The sequence below is a fragment of the Lonchura striata genome, chromosome 2 (genome assembly GCF_050655825.1).
Source record: "Lonchura striata isolate lonStrDom1 chromosome 2, ASM5065582v1, whole genome shotgun sequence".
NCBI lineage: Eukaryota > Metazoa > Chordata > Aves > Passeriformes > Estrildidae > Lonchura > Lonchura striata.
In genome coordinates, this window is record NC_140704.1 from 74,098,210 (window position 1) to 74,120,192 (window position 21,983).

The following is a 21,983-nucleotide window of genomic DNA, read 5'->3' on the forward strand; positions in this document are numbered from 1 at the left end:
ATTGATAGGAAATTTAACAGAACAAATTCTGGTCACTCTTGCACTTGATGGACAGATTGATTAGGACCACAAGAGGATATTCCTCTGTTTTAATTATTGTAATTAACAATTTAATCAATCAGTCAATTTTTTTTAAAAGAGAAGCCAAATAAATTCTAATAATTTAGCATCAAATGACTAAACCACACTGATTTTCAGTTACTGATCCTAAAAATCAAGTTTATTGCTGGAACCTCTGTATGGTAGTCTGTCTCTGTAGTATTTTTACTTTAAAATTAATCTGAACTAACACTAGTGCAAATCACACTACTTCTGTTCATTTTTAGGCATCTTCAGCAACTTCTAGCTCCAGCTGGAAGTTGGAGTATCTTTCATTAAGTCCAAATGCCAGCTAAAACACTAGTGAGAGAAAATCCATAATGTTCACACGAAGTTCTGTCAATTTTAGAGATACAACCCTACGCTTTACATTACATAAATAACAACAGCCCCAGTGCAATAATTTTTACTAAAACCCCAAATGCATAGTCTATAATCAACTAAATAGGCTATAATAAGCTAAATTTTGACAGTAGTCACTTCACATTATCTGGTTCACTTTTGTATCTACATGAAAGTCAGAGTGATAGCAGGCTTTCTGCTTTAATAGCTTAGGCTTCCCCGCTGTGTTCTAAAGATTTCATTATTATAGCTATGTTATTATTGCCAGGCTATCTACATGTCTCTAACATTTTGACAGTTAAATTCTGGCTGTTAATATGTTGCATTTGCTATGTTGCCTTGCTTTGGCATGTTGAAAAGAACCCCCAAACACATTTATTTAAAAAATCAAATTTTTATATTGAGTAACTTAATGGGTCTATCTTGATAAAATTAACTAAGCACAAGAACTAAGATTCAAGTTTTAAAGAGAACGCTAAATAACTTTATTCATATTAATATGTGTGTAATTGTGCTCAGATTACATAAATTATGTGTTACATTGTGCTCATGGGCATTCTGTCCTCCTTCCCAGGGACCTCTGTGGCTCTGATCAAGATAACCCTGGACCCCTCCTTCCTGCCCCAACAGGGTTGCCGGAGAGCCAAAGAAGCCCTCGCTTTCCAAAATCTAGATAAACCCCTGACATTTCCTGTTCATCCTCTTTTGCCCCACTCTCCCCACAGACATCACAGAATAAAGAGAGCTGCACCAACATATATCGGGGTAAGAGCCTCTTTTGGAAATCTTTGCCTATCTCCTGGTATTCCTCCCCTCAAAGTTGTGGATCTCTGGTCTAGTCTGATAATTTAGGGGGCTGAGAGGTGGGGAAACATCAGTTGGCGCCCCAACATGTGCTGCCTATAAGCCCACGAAGGAGCTGGAGACTCTATTTCAGAGGATCTCGATAGCTTTTTGGGACATTCAACTGCCCTATTTCTCTAGCTGCCTCTAAAGGCTTTGAGTGACAGGGAAAAGTCGGGGACCTCGCCTGAGCACCCTCAGGTGAGCCGTCTGGAGAGGGATCCGACGAGTTCACAGACGAACCCCACAGTTCACAGACTTGGTAAATCCTCCGATCGCATCATCCCGGGACCGCGTCCGGCTGGGAGGATTATTACCATAGTGATTGCGGGGACCTGCATGCGAAAGAAGCCAGGACACCCTGCGCAGGTCGGCTTGGAACGAGCAGGCTGTTCGGAGCAGAGCGCTCTGACTGACAGTACCCGTGTTCCCGGGGTGGAGAAGTGACGGGAGGGAGTTTTGGTGCTCGAGCACAGCGGCGGGGAACCCGCCCGGCCCTGAGAGCAGGAGCCGCTCCGCCGGCGGCGGGACGAGCCCCCCCCGCTTGGATTCCCGTGCTACGGCAGGAATTCGTGCTGTATTACAAAGTCTGGTGGAGAACAGACCATCAACAGGATTAAAATAATGGGTGCAAAAGTATCGGTGGGACAAAAGAGCACACTAAAACAACTTAGCAATATTTTAAACAAGGTAACATTCCCAAATAAGCTCCTAAAGAGCTTTGTATACTGGCTATCAACAGAAATAACAAATTTTACTGTGCAAGAACAAAATTCGCTTTCTTTTTGGGACCAAATTGGACAGATATTAACTTTAAAAGTCGAAGATGCTGAACATAAAACTTCTTGATTTATTCCAATATTTTTACAAGCCCAAAAAAAGATTTTAGAATCAGAAAAGAGCATACAAACACAGACTAACAGTCCGAATAATCCTTTTTCACCCACCTACCCACCTCCTCAATATCCCAGCTCAGATATCCCTTCACCCACGCTATACCCCCTTCTAACACCTGCTTCTTCTGAGAAATATAGTCTGGATTTCTCCAAAATCGAAGAGTTCTCTTCACAGAGCCCTGCAGTGCCTCTGAAACACACGTGGGAGCATAATGGCGGCGACCACGCGCTCCGACCTGCTCCCCCTCACAATCCTTTCCTGCCTCCACCCACCCGCCCCTCCTCCAACCTCTTCCAATCCCTTCCAATCTCCCACAGCCCCCCACACCCTCCTTATCAGAGCCAGCCTCCACGTTGCCTCGGGAACGGGGGCGGGGCCGGCCCCTGCACAGCTCCCAGCCCCGGCGCTGAGGACGGGGCCGGGCACGGCAGCCCAGCGGCTCACGGCATGGGCGGGGTCGGAGTTTCTACCGCGGCACAGACAGCCTGGGAAGGGTGGGGGAGAGCTGCTTCTCACCAGGACCCATGGGGTAGTGCGGGCAAACCCCTCTGCCTCTACCAGCATTAGAGATTAATCTATACCATCTATAGCACCTGTTGTCTATCTAGGTAGGAGAAACGGTACCAGAACATACCAACCACTACCATATAGAGACAAAACAGAGATCTGCAAAATACAGAGAGAATTTGAGAGGTCCAGTGAGATTTTTAAAGGTATAAGAGCAACTTTTAATTCAAATGAAATGGTACCTAAAAATATCACTGATTTATTTAAATGTTTACTAACACCTTCTGAATATGAGATATGGGAAAATAAGTGGAAGTTAGCTTTGACAGTAGTTTTACAAGAAATACAACAAGCACCCAGTGATGCCATGGACAGTGATGGCAACCTTATTACAATGCATCATTTATGTGGTACAGGTGACATACAATGCCCAGAAAAACAAACCAGACTGTTATCTAGGTAGGTTTTGGAAAAAATCTGTCATGTTGCAAAAAAACCCCGTTGTATCAATTACCAGTAACTGAGGCTAAGGGCAGCTATATTAACATTAAACAGTTTCCTTCAGGGAGTTTTTTACAGTTTATGGATCGCCTGAGAACCCAAGTTGAAAGACAGGTGCAAGACCCTAGGGTACAAACAGAGCTGATTAAAGAAATGGCTCAGAGGAATGCAAATGAGACCTGTCATAGAATTAACCTCAGCCTTCCTCTAGACCCATCACCTAGTCTCGCTCAGATGATTGATGCCTGTGCCAGAAGAGCAGAGCTGCTCGATACCCCTGACGGTCATACAAGAGCTGCACAACTACAGCCTGCTGCCATGGCCACACCAAGTCCAAGGAGGCAACCAATGCCATCAGACAAGCTGCAGCACATCATCTGCCTCTGTTGTAAGAAATCAGGACACTTTGCCAGAAACTGTCCTCACAACCACAACCAGAGAAAGATCAACAAACAAAAAAACTGAGTGCACAGCGCATGCCCGCTGCTAATACAACTACGCGCCAAGATATAAATATAGCAGGACCCACATGGGAAAATGCCTCTCTCTTAACAAATAAGGGGGAGGGTGGGACTCATGGTGGGGGGGGACAGAAAAATAAAAATGTAAAATGTACAACGAACAATGAGCAAGGTTTGGCAGCTGCTAGGCAGATCTCGCCTGGTGACTGCCAAAGGATTTCATTTCAGATCCACTGATTGGGAAGTCATTATAGTGGACCTGTCAAACATCTCACAGGACCTGCAGGTGTACCAAATGGAACCGGACAGTGAGTATTTTGTTATTGGGGACACAGCATACACACCTCCAGAGATTGAAATAGTTCCCATGACTACTAAGGGGAAAATATCAAGTCTTATGCTGTTGGCATGTGGTTCACACCCTCCATTCTACCTAGAAAAGGGGCAAATTCTGGCACAAGCCATTCCCATCCCAGTAGAATTAACAGTAGAAGGAAAATCACCAGAAGTCTACTGGGCAGAGGTGGTAGGAGAGGATAGACCCTCGATGGCATGCAACCTATCCCATGGGTCAGAGCACCTTCAGGTGGAAGGGGTTCTGGACACAGGTGCAGACATCACAGTAATACCTAAAACCATGTGGGCACCCCACTGGGAACTGCAACCTGTGGCAGGCAAACTTCAGTGTATAGGAGGAACCACATTGGCAAAAATTTCAAGAAATGTTGTGCAAATTGAGAGACCTGATGGGAAATTGGCACGTGTTCGCCTATTTGTGGCAGACTATAAGGCTCCTCTGTTGGGGAGAGACACCATGTCCTAATGGGGAGTCCAGTTAATCATTCCTAAGACACCCCAGGATTTTTGGAAGTAGCTACCGTGGCGCACCCTACCCACAAGTTAAAGTGGTTGGATAACACCCCAAAGTGGGTAGCACAGTGGCCTTTGAGTAGTGAGAAACTCAAGGCGCTTGAGAAACTTGTGAAGGAGCAGTTAGCTCAAGGACACCTACAAGAGACAGATAGCCCTTGGAATTTCCCAGTCTTTGTAATAAAGAAGCCTGGGAAGGACAAATGGAGATTGCTCCACGATCTCAGAGAAATAAACAAAATTGTAGAGGACATGGGTCCACTCTGACCAGGGATGCTAAGTCCAGCAATGCTCCCTCGAGATTGGCAATTAGCTGTGTTAGATATAAAGGACTGTTTCTTCCAAATTCCTTTGCACCGTGAAGATGCCCCAAGGTTTGCATTCTTGGTTCCCACCATCAATCAGGAAGCCCCAATGAAACGCTGTCACTGCAAAGTTTTGCCCCAAGGTCTAAAATCCAGTCCTTTCATATGCCAACAGTATGTAGCAGCACTACTGTCTCCAGTACGTGCAGAAAGGATGCCATCATCCTTCACTACATGGATGATGTGCTTGTGTGTGCCCCCAATGACTCTATACTCCAATACACACTTGTGGTTGAGATTTTAACCTCTGTTGGATTTCAATTGCAGACAAACAAAGTTCAAAGGATGCCACCTTGGAAATACTTGGGTCTGGAGATCTCTGCAAGGACTATTGTCCCTCAGAAATTGGAGATCAATTGCAACCCCAGAACACTAGCAGACCTCCACTCGCTGTGTGGGTCTTTGAATTGGGTAAGACCCTGGCTAGGCCTCACAACTGAGGATCTAGACCGTCTCTTCAATTTATTGAAGGGGGAGAAGGAGCTGGCCTCCCCCAGGGAGCTGACCCCAGAGGCAAAGACAGCAATCGAAAAGGTACAGAAGGCCTTGTCAGAAAGGCAGGCACATTGGTATGACCCAAACATGCCTTTCCAGTTCCTTGTTCCAGGAAAGCTGCCACACCTGCATGGATTGATTTTCCAATGGATCGAGGGGCAGAAGGATCCACTCTTAATCATAGAATGGGTCTTCCTATCGCACCAACGATCCAAGACCAGCACTAAGCCACAAGAGCTGATAGCAAAGCTGATTCGAAAGGCCAGGGTGACGTTGCTCGAATTAGCAGGGTGTGACTTCGGATGTATTCACCTCCCAGTCAGGCTTTCTGAGGAGGGAAGGAACTCTCCTGAGAGACTGACCAAAGGGATGTTTGAGCATTTGCTCCAGAGCAGCGCCAGTCTCCAGCTATCTTTGGACAACTACAGGGCACAAATATCAGTCCATCTGCTGTCTCACAGGTTGTTCAGTGAGGAATTCCACCTCATTCCTCAAGAGAAAAGGAGTCGGAGACCACTCGATGCTCTCCCAGTGTTCACGGATGCTTCTGGGGCTTCCCATAAGTCAGTGATGACGTGGAGAAATCCACAGACTCAGCACTGGGAAGCTGATGTTGAGCTTGTGGAAGGATCTCCCCAGGTGGCTGAATTGGCTGCAGTGGTGAGAGCTTTTGAAAAGTTTTCTGAGCCAATCAACTTGGTGACAGACTCTGCCTATGTGGCAGGAGTAGTGTCCAGGGCGGAGCAGGCTGTGCTCAAAGAAATAGAGAATGAACATCTCTTCATGTTTCTCTCAAGGCTGATTTATTTAATCTCTCACCGAGAGCATCCATTCTTTGTGATGCATGTAAGGCCACACACTGATTTGCCAGGTGAGAGTGCAGAGGGGAATCGCAAAGCAGACTCCCTTGCTTCACCAGTCAAAAAAGCACGTCTCTCTGATGTTTTCCAACAGGCAAAGCTGAGTCACCAGCACTACCATCAGAATGTGCCAGGTCTGATTCGACAGTTCCAGATAACACAGAGTCAGGCTCAAGCCATTGTGACCAACTGTCCCAGTTGCCAGCTCCAGGCCGTGCCATTGTTGGGCATGGTGGTAAACCCCAGAGGCCTTAGCAGCTGTGAGGTGTGGCAGACAGACATCACACACAGAGTTTTGGTCACCTTGAATGTGTTCATGTAAGTGTTGATGCATTCTCAAGTGCAGTGTATGCCTCTGCTCATATAGGACAAAGGGCGGCACATGCCAAACAACACCTAGTGCAAGCATTTTCAGTATTGGGGGTTCCAAAAATGATTAAAACAGATAATGGCCCAGCGTATATATCCAAGGAGTTTCTGGAATTTCTCCAACAGTGGGGAGTAGAACATAAAACTGGCATCGCCCACTCCCCGACAGGTCAAGCTGTAGTCGAGCGTGCACACCAGACGCTCAAACAGGTACTGAAAGAACAAAACAGTTCAGCTCCGTGGATGTCTCCATGAGAGAAGCTCTGCATGTTTACCATCAATTTTCTGAACTGTTCATTTGAAAACATGAGTCCACCTGTTTTATGTCACTTTAACAGTGGCAATCAGTTCAAATTGTCTCAGCATCCACTGGTCTTGATTAGGGATCCAGAAACTTGGGAAACCAAGGGTCCCTATGAACTTGTGACCTGGGGTTGTGGCTATGTGTGTGTAGCTACTCCCTCAGGACCTCGGTGGATTCCCCAGAAGTGGGTGAAACCTTTTGTCCCCAAGAATCCAGGTCAGACAAAAGGGGACAGGAAGCAAGTAGCTGATGATTCAAAGAGAAGACGCCACCAGATGGAAGAAGAGGAATGTTCCTAAGCATGAATTCCTTCATGCAGAAACAGAAACTTTAATATGTTCTTAAAATGTTTGTTTTTCCCTTTTAGAGAAAACCTACCTCCCACTCAACCCTGTGATGAACCCCATCCAAGTTGTCATCCTGCGAATGCTGAAAAGAATGTTTAAGGGCTGGGGATTCACGGGGTGGTGGACATCTATTGTTAGATCAATTTTGTTACTCCTTGTTATTTTGTTCCTTGTAACCTTGGCGTACGGGATCCTGCGTCACTTGATTTTCAAAGCTATCAAGGGTCTCATACCTTCTACCTCAGAAGACAACTACACAGAGTTGGCAAACCTGAGGATGTCTGACTACACTACCAACTGTAGGTGGTGGGAAACCCATAATCAGGGTTGAATCAAGCCCAGTGAATACCGGTAACCTTGTTTAACAAATAAGGGTGAGGTGTTACATTGTGCTCATGGGCATTCTGTTCCCCCTTCCCTGTGGCTCTGATCAAGATAACCCTGGACCCCTCCTTTCTGACAGGGTTGGCAGAGAGCCAAAGAAGCCCTCCCTGTCCAAAGTCTATAAGACCCCTGACATTTCCTGTTCATCCTCTTTTGCCCCACTCTCCCCATGAACATCACAGAATAAAGAGAGCTGCACCAACATGTATCGGGGTAAGAGCCTCTTTTGGAAATCTTTGTCATCTCCTGATATTCCTCCCCTCAAAGCCTTGGATCTGTGGGCTAGCCTGATAATTTAGTGGTCTGAGAGGCGGGGAAACACCAATTAAGTACAATTTCGCCCTTAAAAACCTGTGCTAATAGGGATATTGAGTGAAATATATTTCCATGGTAAGGCATTGTGTAATGAATTCAGTGTAAAAAATACACCAAGTAATTACTATTTTGCCTGTCTAAATTTCCCCTGTAGGTTCAGTGGATTGTTGAAACCTGCCAACTGTTAAACAGATACTGTATTTCACCTCAAGTAGCAGCTTTTCATCAATGCACTAGGCAAAATAATTCCTCTAAATCTGTAAAGTCTCAATGCTATCAAATGGACAAATATATCTAACTCATCACCTGTATAATTGCATAATTAATGAAACCTAGTGGTTGCTGCAATACATTATGCTGTACCAACTTACAACTGCCATTCTTTGAGGTAGCAAACACCACCAGTTCTCTGGGGGTTTTTTAGTAAGCAGTGAATGCACAATGTGGCATAGTATTTTGAGTAAACAAGACAAGACTTGACTGATGGAAGTAGGATAAAATTATAAGTGAAATAATAATTTGATCTAGCAAAGCAACATTTTAGCAAAAAATGAAGCAGTTTAGTTAGGGACTTATGACTGCACAGTCAAGAGAGCCAGTCACCATGCCTTCAAAGGTGCATGTCAAAAGTCTGAACACTGCTTGTATGTCTCCTGAGGATAGCACAGTGATACAAAGACAATACCCTCTGAGGTCTGAAAAACTCTTTATCCATGGAAATGTAGTTGCTCTGCCCAAGAGACTTGAAACTCTCTCTTATGCAAGTGTATCATTCCAGGTAAAGTGCTGTGCTCGTATTGTTTCTGGTTTCAGTGTTTGAACAGATTCTTGAAGCTGTTGTGTTACATCCTAATTAATACTGCTATGGACTCATGAAATGAGCAGTGAGTGGGGAGAGGCACAAAGGCAATGTGAGGCAACTGAAGCAGAGACTGCCTTGATGCTACTTTCTGCTGACTCTTGTTCCTGTCCTGATTGTCTGAAAGAGAATAGTCCAGAGTATCTTAAATCAATAATAAACCTGACAGGGATTTCTTAGACATGTGGTTCCCTGACTGCACAGCTCTCATCCATACTGACCAAGCAGAAAAAGGTATGGCAGGTAAATACCTCCAGTCTCCAAAGAGACACCAATTATGGACTAAGTACAGTAACTGTCTCCTGCTACTATGTCATCTATGGACTAGGAGAGTTTTGGATCAACTGTACTGGATCTACATTCAGAAAAGTTCTAAAGGCTCTCTGGAAAGATTGTAATATGCCAGAATCACAGACTCACATAATGGAAAATAGTTAACCACAAAGAGAATTAACAATTTGTATCAGAGGTTCAGTCTGAATGCTACAGTGGAAAGCTTTGGGAAATGACATGGAACTAAGGGTACAAGGGAGAAAAGCTTAGATTTCCTTATAAAAATGTAGATGTTTCTGGGAAGAAAGCTCCAAGAAGAATGTCAAGTTTTCCACATTTCTTTTTGTCTGTTTTTTCCTTTTTATCCCTAGCTAAAAGCAAAGGGAATTTTATTACTGGATTTCAACAGTAATACAGTTACTGAATACAGTTGGGCCCGAAGTATTTGAAAGCTCCAGAGACTACCATTGTTGCAGATGATAGATAAATATGATTGTTCATAAATAATACAGCTAGGATGAGAACAGTTCTCCCAGCTAGCCAGATGACACCCCTGCCTTTGGATGAGTCCTGGGGTGAAATGGACTGTTCCATCCCACCCCCCAAAAGATATGGCTCGTACCCTCCCCTAAAGCATTAGTGCATGTAACCCCATTGGATATGCCTCATCCCAACCCACCTCGAAGCCCCCCTGATAAGGAGGCTTTGAGGGGCTACGTGGTCTCTTGGAACCTCTTCCCCCCTCCTGGAACTTCCTCCCCTCCTGGAGTTTCCCCTCTCCTAAACCCTCCTTTTGTCTCTCCCCTCTCCCACACTCTCAGGCCCAGCCACGTGCTGCATCTGGGAGCACGAGGCAGGACCTTCTTGCACCCCCAATAAACCTCTTTCCCCAAGAGCAACCTTCAGAGATCTCTGCCTCCATTCATCCACACTGTGCTGGAGCGTGGTATTTTCCTCATACCATCAAGTCTGCAGTCATGAAGTCACAAGTAAAAAAGTAAAAGAGATGGTTACAAACAAAAAATGTTCTTGTCCATGCTCCAAGCATAGGTAGACAAGCAATAGACAGCCTGCCCACTCCTAAGACCTAAAGACAGGTGGACAAGAGTGATACTGCCAGTTAGCAGTGTGCATTTGAAAAAAAAAAAAACAAACAAACAAAAAAAAAAACAAAAAAAAAAAACCCAAACAAACCCCCAAAAAAACCCTGATCGGGTAACTAAAATCCAAAACCCATAGCTCAACCATCCAATGTAGATGATGGAAGCAGTATTAATATGAGCCAGCTAGGAAACAGGACAAGCCAGCCACCCCTTTCTAGGACTGACAGAACTGAGTAGAAGACCAGCTAACTGCAGTACATTTTGACAGACACCTAATCACTACAGGGATCCCACAAAGAGTTAAGAAGTGAAACAGTCAAACCCACAGTTCCCATATGGAGGCATTCTTCACAAAAGATCAAAGCTCAAAATCAATGTTTTTAGCACTTGCTGAAGGTTATGAGTATCATGCAGCATTTTGATGACATTTTTCTATTTAAATAAGCACCCCAAGAGAAGAGTACAAAAAATCAAATGTCTTTTCAAAGATATGTTACACAGTTCCAATTCAGCAATATTTAATTCAACTCCTTCAAAACTTTTATTAAAAGAAACCTCACTTTTTTCCACTTCTCCATCTTTCTTTATCAAACAGCAGTTTGCTCTGAAAATTTTTACCATTCAGTGGCACTCTGGCAAACCTGGTGAGGAATTCTCGTGCGTTGTGAAATAGAGTGTGGCTTGGAACTATTAAGAATGCTAATGTCAGGTCCATCAACTGTGGCATTAAAGCTATTGCACAGGCTGTTGGTTGATCTGGTGATGCAAGTAGTGGCTGATGCACACTGGTAGCTGAACACATCCAGCCTGTGTTTCTCTGCACAGAGAGGTGTGGGGCACTACCTCTGAAAAAACAAGTGTGGTTTCACAGTGTTTTGTACAGCCAACCTGATATTTTAATATGTAGAAATATATGATAGAATCCTGAAATGCCACTGTGAGACATTACATGGGAAATTACCAAGACCAACACCAAAAGGAGATCAGGGAGAAAGAAATTAAGTGAACCTTGTAAACCTGTCAAGAGATTTGAAATAGCACAGCAGGAAATCCATAGGAGTGCAAATTGCTTTCATCCCATACAGTTATCCCTTGTTACATAGTTGGTTTTGGCTATCGTTTTTCAAGCTGTGAAAGCCTAGACATTTCTCTGAAGAAATTAGAAGTTTGCCTGGGTATAATATGTGAATTATTAATTCTGAGTTATCTAAAATGGAAATTAGACTGCCAGACTGTTGTATTGCTCTGGGAATGGTTTCTCCTTCCCCAGAGATCCCTGTCGATGTGACCTGTTAGTTTGACCCTTCCTTCCGTCCCTGACCCAATTGGCTAGGAGCCAAGTAGCCATTCCTGTACTGAACCCAGATAAGGCTCTGTCCCTTCCTTTTTCGCTCTCTTTCCCTCTTCCTCCCATGGAATAAACATCTTGGACCACACTGGAGGTTGGACCCTCTTTTGGAATCTTTGTCCAACTCCTGATACACTTCCCCCCAAGGCCTTGCAGATCTGGGCTAGCCTGGTAACTTCAGGAGGCTGCAGGGGGTAGGCATATCACCAGATATGTTCCACTAATTATCCTTTTAAAGTCAGAACAGCATTTTCAGAAAAATTATTTCCTCACAAATATAGGTCAGTCACTGTATTTCACTGATCAGATAACTGAAATATCTTAACCTACTTAAAGGAGTTCAAATTTAAACTTACTTACAAAGTCATCCATTGCAAAGTGATATGTCTCTGTGTGACTGTTCTATGTTATATATAAATGTATGTTTTATATATGTGTATATATATACGCCTATATATCAGTAACTCCAGTTTAGCATGACATTCCAAATATAAACATAAAATCAAAACATATAAAATATAAACCATCAGTGCAACAGCCCTTGATTACTTCAAATTACTTTTAATTAGAATTCAACCCACATTTTCATGCTGCCCTGCCATATTGCCCAATATTTTACAGATTTGCAAGTGAGCAAGAGATGTTAATGCATTCCTGTACAATACATCCTGACATCCTTTACTTGGTTTTCTATTTAAGTGCTTAGCCAATCCATGCAGCAACAGGAACACATGTAATATGTTAATGTGAGTGTAGATCATGATTCTCTACTCCTGCAAATGATTCTCACCTTCCTGGAAATATACATGCTATGCTCCTAAATGCAGATGGTATTAATCAGAAACTATTGAAATTTTTACAACAGGTGTTTACCATTTTTTTCAACATGTTTATTTGCTTAGTATTAATTAAAAATAGGTGAAATAAGGGCAGTGTTTGCCAAACTAGAAATAGAAGAAATGTAAATTTACAATTTTTACACAATTCTGCTTTAAACAATTACTCAAAAATATACCCATTGCCAAGGGATTTATGATGCACTCACCATTAAACAAAGTCCAATTTTTATACAGCAACCATTTACTCATTCTAATGAACCATGACTCTTAAATTCTACCCTTATTTCTAACATAAGAAACCAGATGCTGTATAGTCAGGGTGAAGAGAGTAGCATTGCAGCATACTATCCAGTCTGAGGTTGTTGCATGTGGTGCTGGTCCTTCTAAGAACTTCTGAATTAGAACAGAATACAATTCACAGTGCAAAAACCTATGTTCACAGAATACTGAAAATATGAGCTTGTTTGGTAGTCCTTGAAGCTGAACCACTACAGGACACAGACAGTATCTAAGCCACCACTGACCTCTCATCTCAGGGGCAGTAATGACTGTGGTGAGCAATGTGCACCATGGGCCTGATCATAGAATCACAGAATCATGGAATCACAGAATGGTTTGGGTTGGAAGGGATGTTAAACATCTACTTTCACCACTGCAGTGGGCAGGGAGACCTTTCACTAGACAAGGTTGCTCAGAACCCCATTAAAACTGGATTTGAACATTTCTGGGAATTGGCCTAGTTTTATACAGTACAGGGTTAATTTTTTCCAGTAGCTGGGAGTGGGCATGGCTGAGGGGGCATGGCCAGAACCTAGATGTTATTTGATGCCACCTCATGTCATTGCCAGGGGCAAGGGAAAGGGACTCTGTGTCAGAGGAGAAAGGCATTCCTTCTGGTGGGAAAAAATAAGGCAGGTGAAAACAGTTCATTAATGTTTTATTTTGCTTTAAATTATTTCTTTGTCTTATGCATTTTGGTACTAATACTGTTGCTGTTCATTTTCTTACCTAATTTCTGTTTCCATTAAGTTGTTTTTTGCTCAGCTTGTGATCTTAGCTTTGTGTGCCTCACATTAGAGGAAGGCAGAAGAGGAGCAACTTGTGGTCTTTTTAGTGGGAGTACTAAATTGGAGAGTACCATTCCTAAAACATGACAGGCATCTACAGCTTCTCTAGCCATCTTGTTTTAGTCTTACCCACCCTCACAGTAAAGAATTTCTTCCTAACATCTAATCTAAACTTGCTTTTCTTCAGTTTAAAGCCATTGCCCCTTGTCCTATCACTACATACCCTTGTGAAAAGTTTCTCCCAATCTTTCTTGTAGGCTCTGTTCAGGAACTGGAAAGCTGAATTTAGTTTACCCAGAAGTCTTCTCTTCTCCAATCCAAACTTTCTCAGCCTTTGCATAGGAGACATGCTTTATCCCTCTAATCATCTTGGTGGCCTCCTCCCTCAAATGCTGATGTCCTTCCTATGGGAGACTTCAGAGTTAGATGCTGTTCTGTAGGTGAAGTTTCACCAGAGCAGAGCAGAGAGGCAGAATCACCTCCCTTGACAAACTGGATATACTGCTTTTGATGCAGCTGAGGATAGTCCTGCTCTGCTCTGCTCACCCTGCCACTACCAGCACCAGTGTGGTCAGTCTGCAAGGGGAATGACAGTTCATTTTAATTACTGAACTGTATGGCCAGCACATACAGTCATAAAAACATACACAGCACATAGTCACTTGGTGATGATTATGGGCAAGAGTATCACTAAACCTATTATTTCTTGCTATTAAATATGCAGAACCATAACTGCCTCTAGTTTTTGCTGCTGTGGTAAATCAAAGTGAAGATTTGCCACAGCCTGACATAATTCCAAGGACCTGAATTAATTTCATTGGCAGATCATCCCACTATGATATAGAGAGAAGAGGGAAAGAGAAAAAAAGGAAGGGAGTGGGAAACAATTTCCAAAATCTGCTACCAAGAGTATGGATATCAGTAAAATACCTAGGAAAAAGATCTAATGAAAACAACACTGAACATTGTGTTTAAAAACATGTGTTTAAAAAAGATTTGATGTGGCACTCAGTGCCATGGTTTAGTTGAGGTGTTAGTGCATGGGTTGGACTCAATGATCTTAAAGGTTTCTTCCAACATAGTGATTCTTTCATTCTGGAATTCTGTGATTCATCCAATACTAGGCATGGTGAAGCAAGCATGAATTGTGAGTGGGTAATAGGCCATAAAATAGAAGTTTCATTGATAGTTAAATGCACCATATTCGTGACCATAATCTCCATGACGGTAACTATGACACAAAATTCTAGATATCCAAACACATATTCAGAGAATACTGACACAAAGAGAAAGTACAGCTTCCTGTTCTCTAAGACATGAGTAAAGATCTCCCTCAGCTGTTGCATGCAGTTTGAATACCTGAGGTGAGGTTCACTTCATTACAAACAGAAAAAGAGCAGAGCACTGCAGTTGTCCCCTAAATCAGCTGGTTTATTGGATGCTTCCTTTACACCACTCAGTTTGAGATCAGCCCTCCTTCTTTCTGCTACAGTCCTTCTACACTATTTGGCCTCACTTTCTGCTGCATAGATCTTTGTATTTAGGCAGTTGTAACCATTCCTTGAGCCACAAAGAGAAGCTCTTTTCCTGGAACAGATCAGTGCCAGAGAGATACACATGCAGCAAACACTTTAGCAAAACTATCAGTGCTCTGCTGAAGTGCTCACTACCAAAAGCATACCTTCAGAGGAAGGTGAGGGACATGGTATTGTGGTGACTGATAAAAAATGAAACAAGAATTATTTCCAAAAGACACGGGAAGCTTTTAATTAGATGGAACAGTTCCTTCCTTCTGTCATATCAGTTCCATTCTACATGTACATATATTTACCTTAAGGAAACACGGATGCATTAATGATACAAATACCATCATAATTTGTTATCCTACTTCAGTGCCTTAATAATTACTGTTTTCCACCAAGCACGAAAATAAGACATTTATCTGTGAGAAGGCAGAGGTATCTAGAAGAGTAAAGGACCATCTCTCTGGTTTTCACCAACATACCACCCAGTTCAAGAAAATTCTGATGCACATCTTTGCTGGGGAATTTTTTTAAATTTCTTTTGTTAAATTTAGTTTTTTGGGCAACAGTACTGAAGAGGTATCAAAATAAGGAGAGTAGAAGGTTTTTGTGGGGATTGTTCTTTCTATCTGACTGTCTGACCTTCTCTTCCCCTTTTGTTTTTCTTCCTGGTATTTATTTGCATAGAAGTTACTAAGTAAGGGGTGGTGCTATATATAGTCGAGAGGGATACAATTAAGGAACAGCCTCTATTTTAAAATAATCTACAGTCCATGCTGTCTTTCCTCTATCATAGTTTAAGAAATCTCCTTTCAGGAGCATACAGACTCTAATGCTGCTTTCAAGTGGAGCCAAATAAAATTTTAGAATAAATTTTTCTCTTTTTTTAAAGGGAAAACATCTTCATACCAACTAACTCAACCAGACTTTCAGTTCCCACCATAGTGTCTGAATTTATAGCACAAAAACTTAGCATGTACTTCTCATATGCTCTGCCTTCTGTCCATGGTTAATGCTCTGGAAATCCCTGGCCCCAGTGCTGTATTGCCTGTGCTCCTCGGTGTGATTAAGAACAAAAGAATAAGCTATGCAGTTGCAACCACATAATATCCCAGTCACAACCCCTCCTGGCAGAAAAGATTATCTGTGGGACTCTGTTTGATAAAATATTTCTTTCCTCTCTGTATGACCTCATCAGAAAAAAAAAAAATATATTCTTGTTGCTTAGCATATATCCAGAAAAAAAAGTCTTTAAAAATATTTTCAGTGTACTAATTCAGTATACTCTGGGGATATTTGATAACTAGTTACAATCAAACATGGAGCTAAAGTCTCTTGAACTATGGTGGTAAGTGTACTCTGGATCAGGGAATAAAAGTAAATGCTTATTTATGGAATGCATAATATCTTTATCTCCTGTTTCAATAGGGTCTCATAATTAATGAAGCATCTATCACTGTTTTTACTACCGCTGCCCGAGCAAACAGTTGCACAATTATGCTGGTACCATTTCACTATACATGTCTGATTGTTTGGTACCAGGGTTCCCTGTCTTGACCTTTGAAACACAACATCTTACTATAGTCTAATAATCACCAAAGGCCAATCACAACCTCAGTAATTCCACAGTGCACAGCTGGTGTTCATGTTCACATTAAGGGAATCAACAGCCTGTGGTGCTTACAGAGACAGCTGTGTGGACTGCAGTATGGCCCAAATGGCAATGCAGCAGAAACTCAGTCCCATGAAGCTGCCATGTACTTCCTATACAAAACAAGACTTCAGGCTCATAAAGCTCTTTCTGAACATTTAAATCAAATTTCAAAATTTGATGCCGAGAGTTAAAGGCTTAATTCTACCAAGGTCATGGGGAGTTGCAGGAAGAGGTATCTTTTGGGATATTTTGGCCAAATTGAATTCCACAGGTAAGTCATCTTCAGTGTGCAGTCCTGAAAGGTGCTCCTGGCACAGCTGGAGCATTATTGTAATACAACTTCTGTGGCACAAGTGATCCAAAGGTGTCCACCTCAGGTGCAAGTAGGAAGCCCAACTTTTTGTTTGGCATGGAACAGGGAGAGTTGGACCTCCTTCTGCAGTGGAAAAGCAATCAAATCCATTTGTCAGAGTTTAACCATCTTTGCTTTGCTATACCCGTTATATGCCCTCCGTAATGGGACATTGGATCATTTCTATCTTCATCCATTAGTACTACACAGCTTTTATGTGTTCCTTCTGATGTGGAGTATAAGAAATAGCAAGTGATTCCTGAGCTGACATTTATCAAATGAATAAAAAAGGGATTTCCTGCCTATTCTTGTCATTGGCTTCTATGTGTACCAGTTTCCATCACTGGCCAAGGTTTTCTAATTGTCTCCTAGTAAAGACCTGATTATGGGGAAGTTGTATGAACCAGATGAAAGCAGTCAGCCATGTGCTGACTTGAGTGCAAAGCCACACATGCCATTGAGTGCTTAATTGTCGCAAGATCACATAGGGGCCTTAACCTGTGCCTTGCAGTCTAAGTCTCATTGAATATATATGAATAATGCAGTATTCAATATATGACATGGTCAGTGTCATGTCCTAAATTATTTCTAAAGGGATATTTAGCCTTCATATGAGTGAGTAGAAGATACTTTTACAAATTTATGCTTAAATGTTTTTACATTTACTGACTAGTTTGGTGATAACTCCTGAGCAGGGGTCTGCCTCTCTGTGAGAAAAGAACCAAAGAATTTGTTTCAAGGCTCAGAAACTAAAATACTTTAATCCATTAAACACTGCAAGCAGCCAGAAGAGCAATTATTGAAATCTGTACTTTAATTTTACTTAGGCTTTTTAGTGAAAATTCATGACACAGAAAACATTCCTACAGAAGGTCACAATTTTCTACAGGTTTTCCAACGTGCTAATCTTGTGTTAATCATTATCTGAGCAATGTATATGAACAGGATGAAATAAACATTTGTACCAAGGGAAGAAAATAAATGAAGACAACAGCTAATGCTTTTTTTTTTCTTTCTCCTATCACCATGTGGGGTAAGGGGAGGAGAGGAGATAAATATGGAAAGGGGGAATCAAAGTAAGAAAAAGAGAGGAGGGAGAAAGATTAGAAAACAAACAAGCAAACAAAAACCTAAAGAAAGCAAGATATGAATGGACAGACAGAAAATAATGAGAAAATAGTGGAGTCTCTAAACCTGTGTGAACTAACTTGATTTGAGGCAGTTGACTTAACAAATAAGCTGAAGTTCTTACCTCACTTAAAATCAACAAAAAGATGAAGTAACTATTTAAAATGTACTAACAAGTATCCATAATTAAAACAACCTTCTAATCTAGGTCATTGTTTTGTATAGTACTTGGATATGCATGAATGCATTTGGTGCAGAAATCAGGAAGAGTTATGCAAATATAGCTGAGGACAAGATGTGCTTCATTCCCCAAAATTACTATGCTTATAAGACCTCTTTTCTTGCACAAGAAAAATAATAATAAAGTTACCACAGTTTTTACCATGTTCTCTAAATCTTACCAAGACTAATCACACTGCAAGTGCTGGAAATACATTACCCAAAGCACAATTAGAAAGTCACTCAAATAGAGTGTTTTATCTCTCTTTTGGTCTTGACTTTTAATCTATCATATTTTAGTCTATCTTTAAAGTCCATTTGAGTCAATTAATATGCCAGTCATATGCTACATTGATTGCAACATATAAGAAGGTTAGAATTTACACACTGTCTGTTGGTGCTGTAGTAATATTTAATTAGCTATGCAAAAGCCAAGCTTATAATGCTGTTATCCCATGGAATAGTATATAATAAAAAAGCAGAACAACAACAAAGAATTCAGAGCCCAAAGGTTGAAAATGCTGCTGCTTATATCAAACAATTGAATTGTTCAAAGAGGGTGTTAGTCAAGTGGTGTATGAGTGCACATGAAGATTGTGAAAAAAGATCATGAACACAATTATCTGTTTCACACAGAAAGTATACATGCTGAATTCAATAACAAAGCATGCACTTTTTCATAGCCAAAGCCCAAATACAGTCTGTTAAGCAAAGAAATCCCCTTTTTCATAGCTGAATGGCAATCAAAAGCTGATGTGAGATTCAGCAGTGATCTCCCAACAGACAGGATTGTCAAAGCACATTTCACTGTGAAGGAGCTGTGTGTCAGTCCCTGGCTGGGTGATAAAGGAAGGCTACCACTGCAGCACACAAGGAACTCTGACAAGTCTCTTATATCACACCTGTCATATTTACAGCCCAAACCTCACTTCCAATTGCAGTTGTACTATATATTTCCACGCCTTACTTTCAAATAGTCCAGATCTGAATGAAGATGATAGTGGTATGTTTTCATGGGGGTAGTATGATTTTGAAATTAACATGCTTAAGTATGAAATAATCTTCCAGCAGACAGACAAATGCTTCTGCTTCAGAGAACAGTGTTTATGAAACAGCAGGCCCTTTGCTTGTCCTGGAAAATATATTTGTAAAGGGTTGTAACTTATATTGTCCTGGAGGCTTTTAACACTTGCATTAAAGCTTTAGAGGATAAGAACTGTCAGAGAGTATTTATTCAGAAAAACACAGACTTCACTTAAAGAATGTTGAGTGATCTATTTTTTTCCCAGTAATAGACAAATGATCTTTCAAGAAGCAAACCAAGAAACCTCAAGAAGTTTGGTATGTTTGCAGAAAGTAACAAGCAACAAACTTAGGATATTACAGCTATTAGTCAGGGTTACACAGAGAACTTCAAACCAAACAGAAGGCAAAAAAGAATTCATTGTTCAAATGAACAACAAGATTTTAAATATTTTCAGCATTTTAGGCTTACTGCTTTTCAGTAATGACCCTCAGGTTGCATCCAGAAACCTCCATCAGATTAGGATATACTCTGTAATCACAGATTTAAGAAGATCTCCTTAGAAAAAAAATAAGATGCAGAAAGCTAGAATTAAATATTTTATTTCAAATACTTAGTGACAAAATGGTCTTTGTTTTAAGCTCAGAAGAGCTTTTTATTTTCCAAGAAATGTGAAAAAACCCCAGCCTTTCAACTATTATCAGAGCTTCACAAATTTACATTGTACAAAACACCTTGCAGAAAGTGCCAGAACATTTCCTATTATTTTCTGACCTTAAAAGAAGTCTATAAGGGAATCTTGATACTTATATTTAAGCAAACCCACCACTGAAGTTGCTGGGTGAAATGCTTATTACAGAATGAAGCACAACAGTCAGAAGGATACTGTTTGATTTTTCTCATTTTTGCATCAATTTCTCTTCTTGAAAAATGAAAGGAATGGAAGCTGCCTGAAGATGAATCCTCTTTTGAGGGTCTTGCACAAGCAGGAGTTGAGGACAACATACAGAAATTTATATTTATGACTTTCTGAAAATATATCAAAAAGAGAGACTTTCCCCTGGTCACAGAGATGCTTAGAGATGAGTTGAGGGAAAATTTCTATGAAGTCTGTGCAAGAACACTAAAAAGGAAAAGAGACAGACAGAATGAGAGATTGAGAGTCCTCTGACTCATTTCCTTTGGGAGAGAAAACCTGAATGAGGAAAGAGAGAAAATAAAAAGCAGGCAGGATACTTATTTCAATAACTTTCAGTATAAATATTCTTTGTCTTTGTGTAGGTGTTTGTGCACTACAGACCATTTGCAATATTCAAATGTATTATTCAAACAGCAAAAACCAAGCACAGTGAAATTTTCACAAATGAAATCAGACAAAGAAAGGCAAATTATATTTTTTCCATAATATTTTATAAAACAAAGTCACTTATATTCCTCGCATCATAAACTTTTTATCTATTTTTGATAATTTTGATTTTTGTGCTAAAGTATGCTTTAACCATGTGCTGCCAAGCATACTGACACAGGTAAAGTTCTATAATGTACATGGCAAAGTTCTTCTAACTCACAAGATTTGTGAAGCTGCTCCTGGGAATTATAATCTGTTAGCAATGTGCTACAGAGCAGACTGCTTCTTCTTTTTTCGTTTGATTAACCATTGACTCCCTCAAATTTCCTTTCAAGTACACCCATCTTATATTCACTTCTTATATGTTGTGGAACAAAATTGTTATGTGTAGGAAACATAATTTGCGCCATTCCTTGTATGAAATATGTAATATTTGATACTTGTTAGATTATGCTCGTTTGTATTAGAAGCGGGCCCCCCCTCCCCTGCCCCGTTGCGGGCAAAAGCTAGTGTATGTTGAAACCCGATTTACACATAAAAGGGCCATGTCTGGAGAGATACAGGACACCCAGGCACTGATCATTGCATGAATGACCCGAGACAGGTATCATGGAAATCCTCAGATACATGTGAATGCAGCATTCCTGTAAATTTCATCAAGGGATTCAACAACTCCCAGACACTAAGTTGTTCTTCCTCATCACCAAAAAAGAAAATCTTATTAACCAATGGACTTTAAATGGAAGAAAAGACTGACTGCCGAAATTTTGGCCTCAGGCGGAATTTTTCCTATAAAAACCGCTTGTGCCAGGATAGAGTTGTGTGGGCATAGAGGAAAACCTCTGCTGAGGCTGACTCCTTGTTGCACACCCAGGGCTGACCCTGGGCTCAGCACTGTTCTTTCCTTGTGGCTGGCTAGATAGAATTTGGTTGTAAAATAAATATTTTATTTTTTCATTTTAATTTGGCTGGACAAATTCTCATTTATAACAAAATGAAGCTCAAATCCTCTGCAGACAAACCACTGTACTGCCTTCAAAAAGTCTGCTAATAATTCCTTAGAAATGACAAACGATAATGAGAATTTAAGGGCCATTTGAATTTTTCAGATTTCCCTTGCTTAGTGTAAGTTTCTTACCATTATCATAATTAAAGTACAATATGCTCTAGCATAATGCCATTCATCTTTGTCACACTCTATCTTGTACAGAATTATGATAGCCATTAAAATGTACAAATTATGGATGTTTTGTTCTAAAACCAAGGTGAAAATTTATTCAAAAACAC

At 41.0% G+C, this 21,983-nt stretch overlaps 1 protein-coding gene and 1 pseudogene across 1 annotated transcript in view; one reads left to right on the top strand and one right to left on the bottom strand.

Moving 5' to 3' along the window:
- The window catches only part of ADCY1 (adenylate cyclase 1), a 184,934-nt gene that overhangs the window by 144,375 nt on the left and 18,576 nt on the right, over positions 1–21,983 (bottom strand). The window lies entirely within an intron of this gene.
- LOC146768303 (uncharacterized) lies at positions 2,137–5,032 on the top strand (annotated as a pseudogene).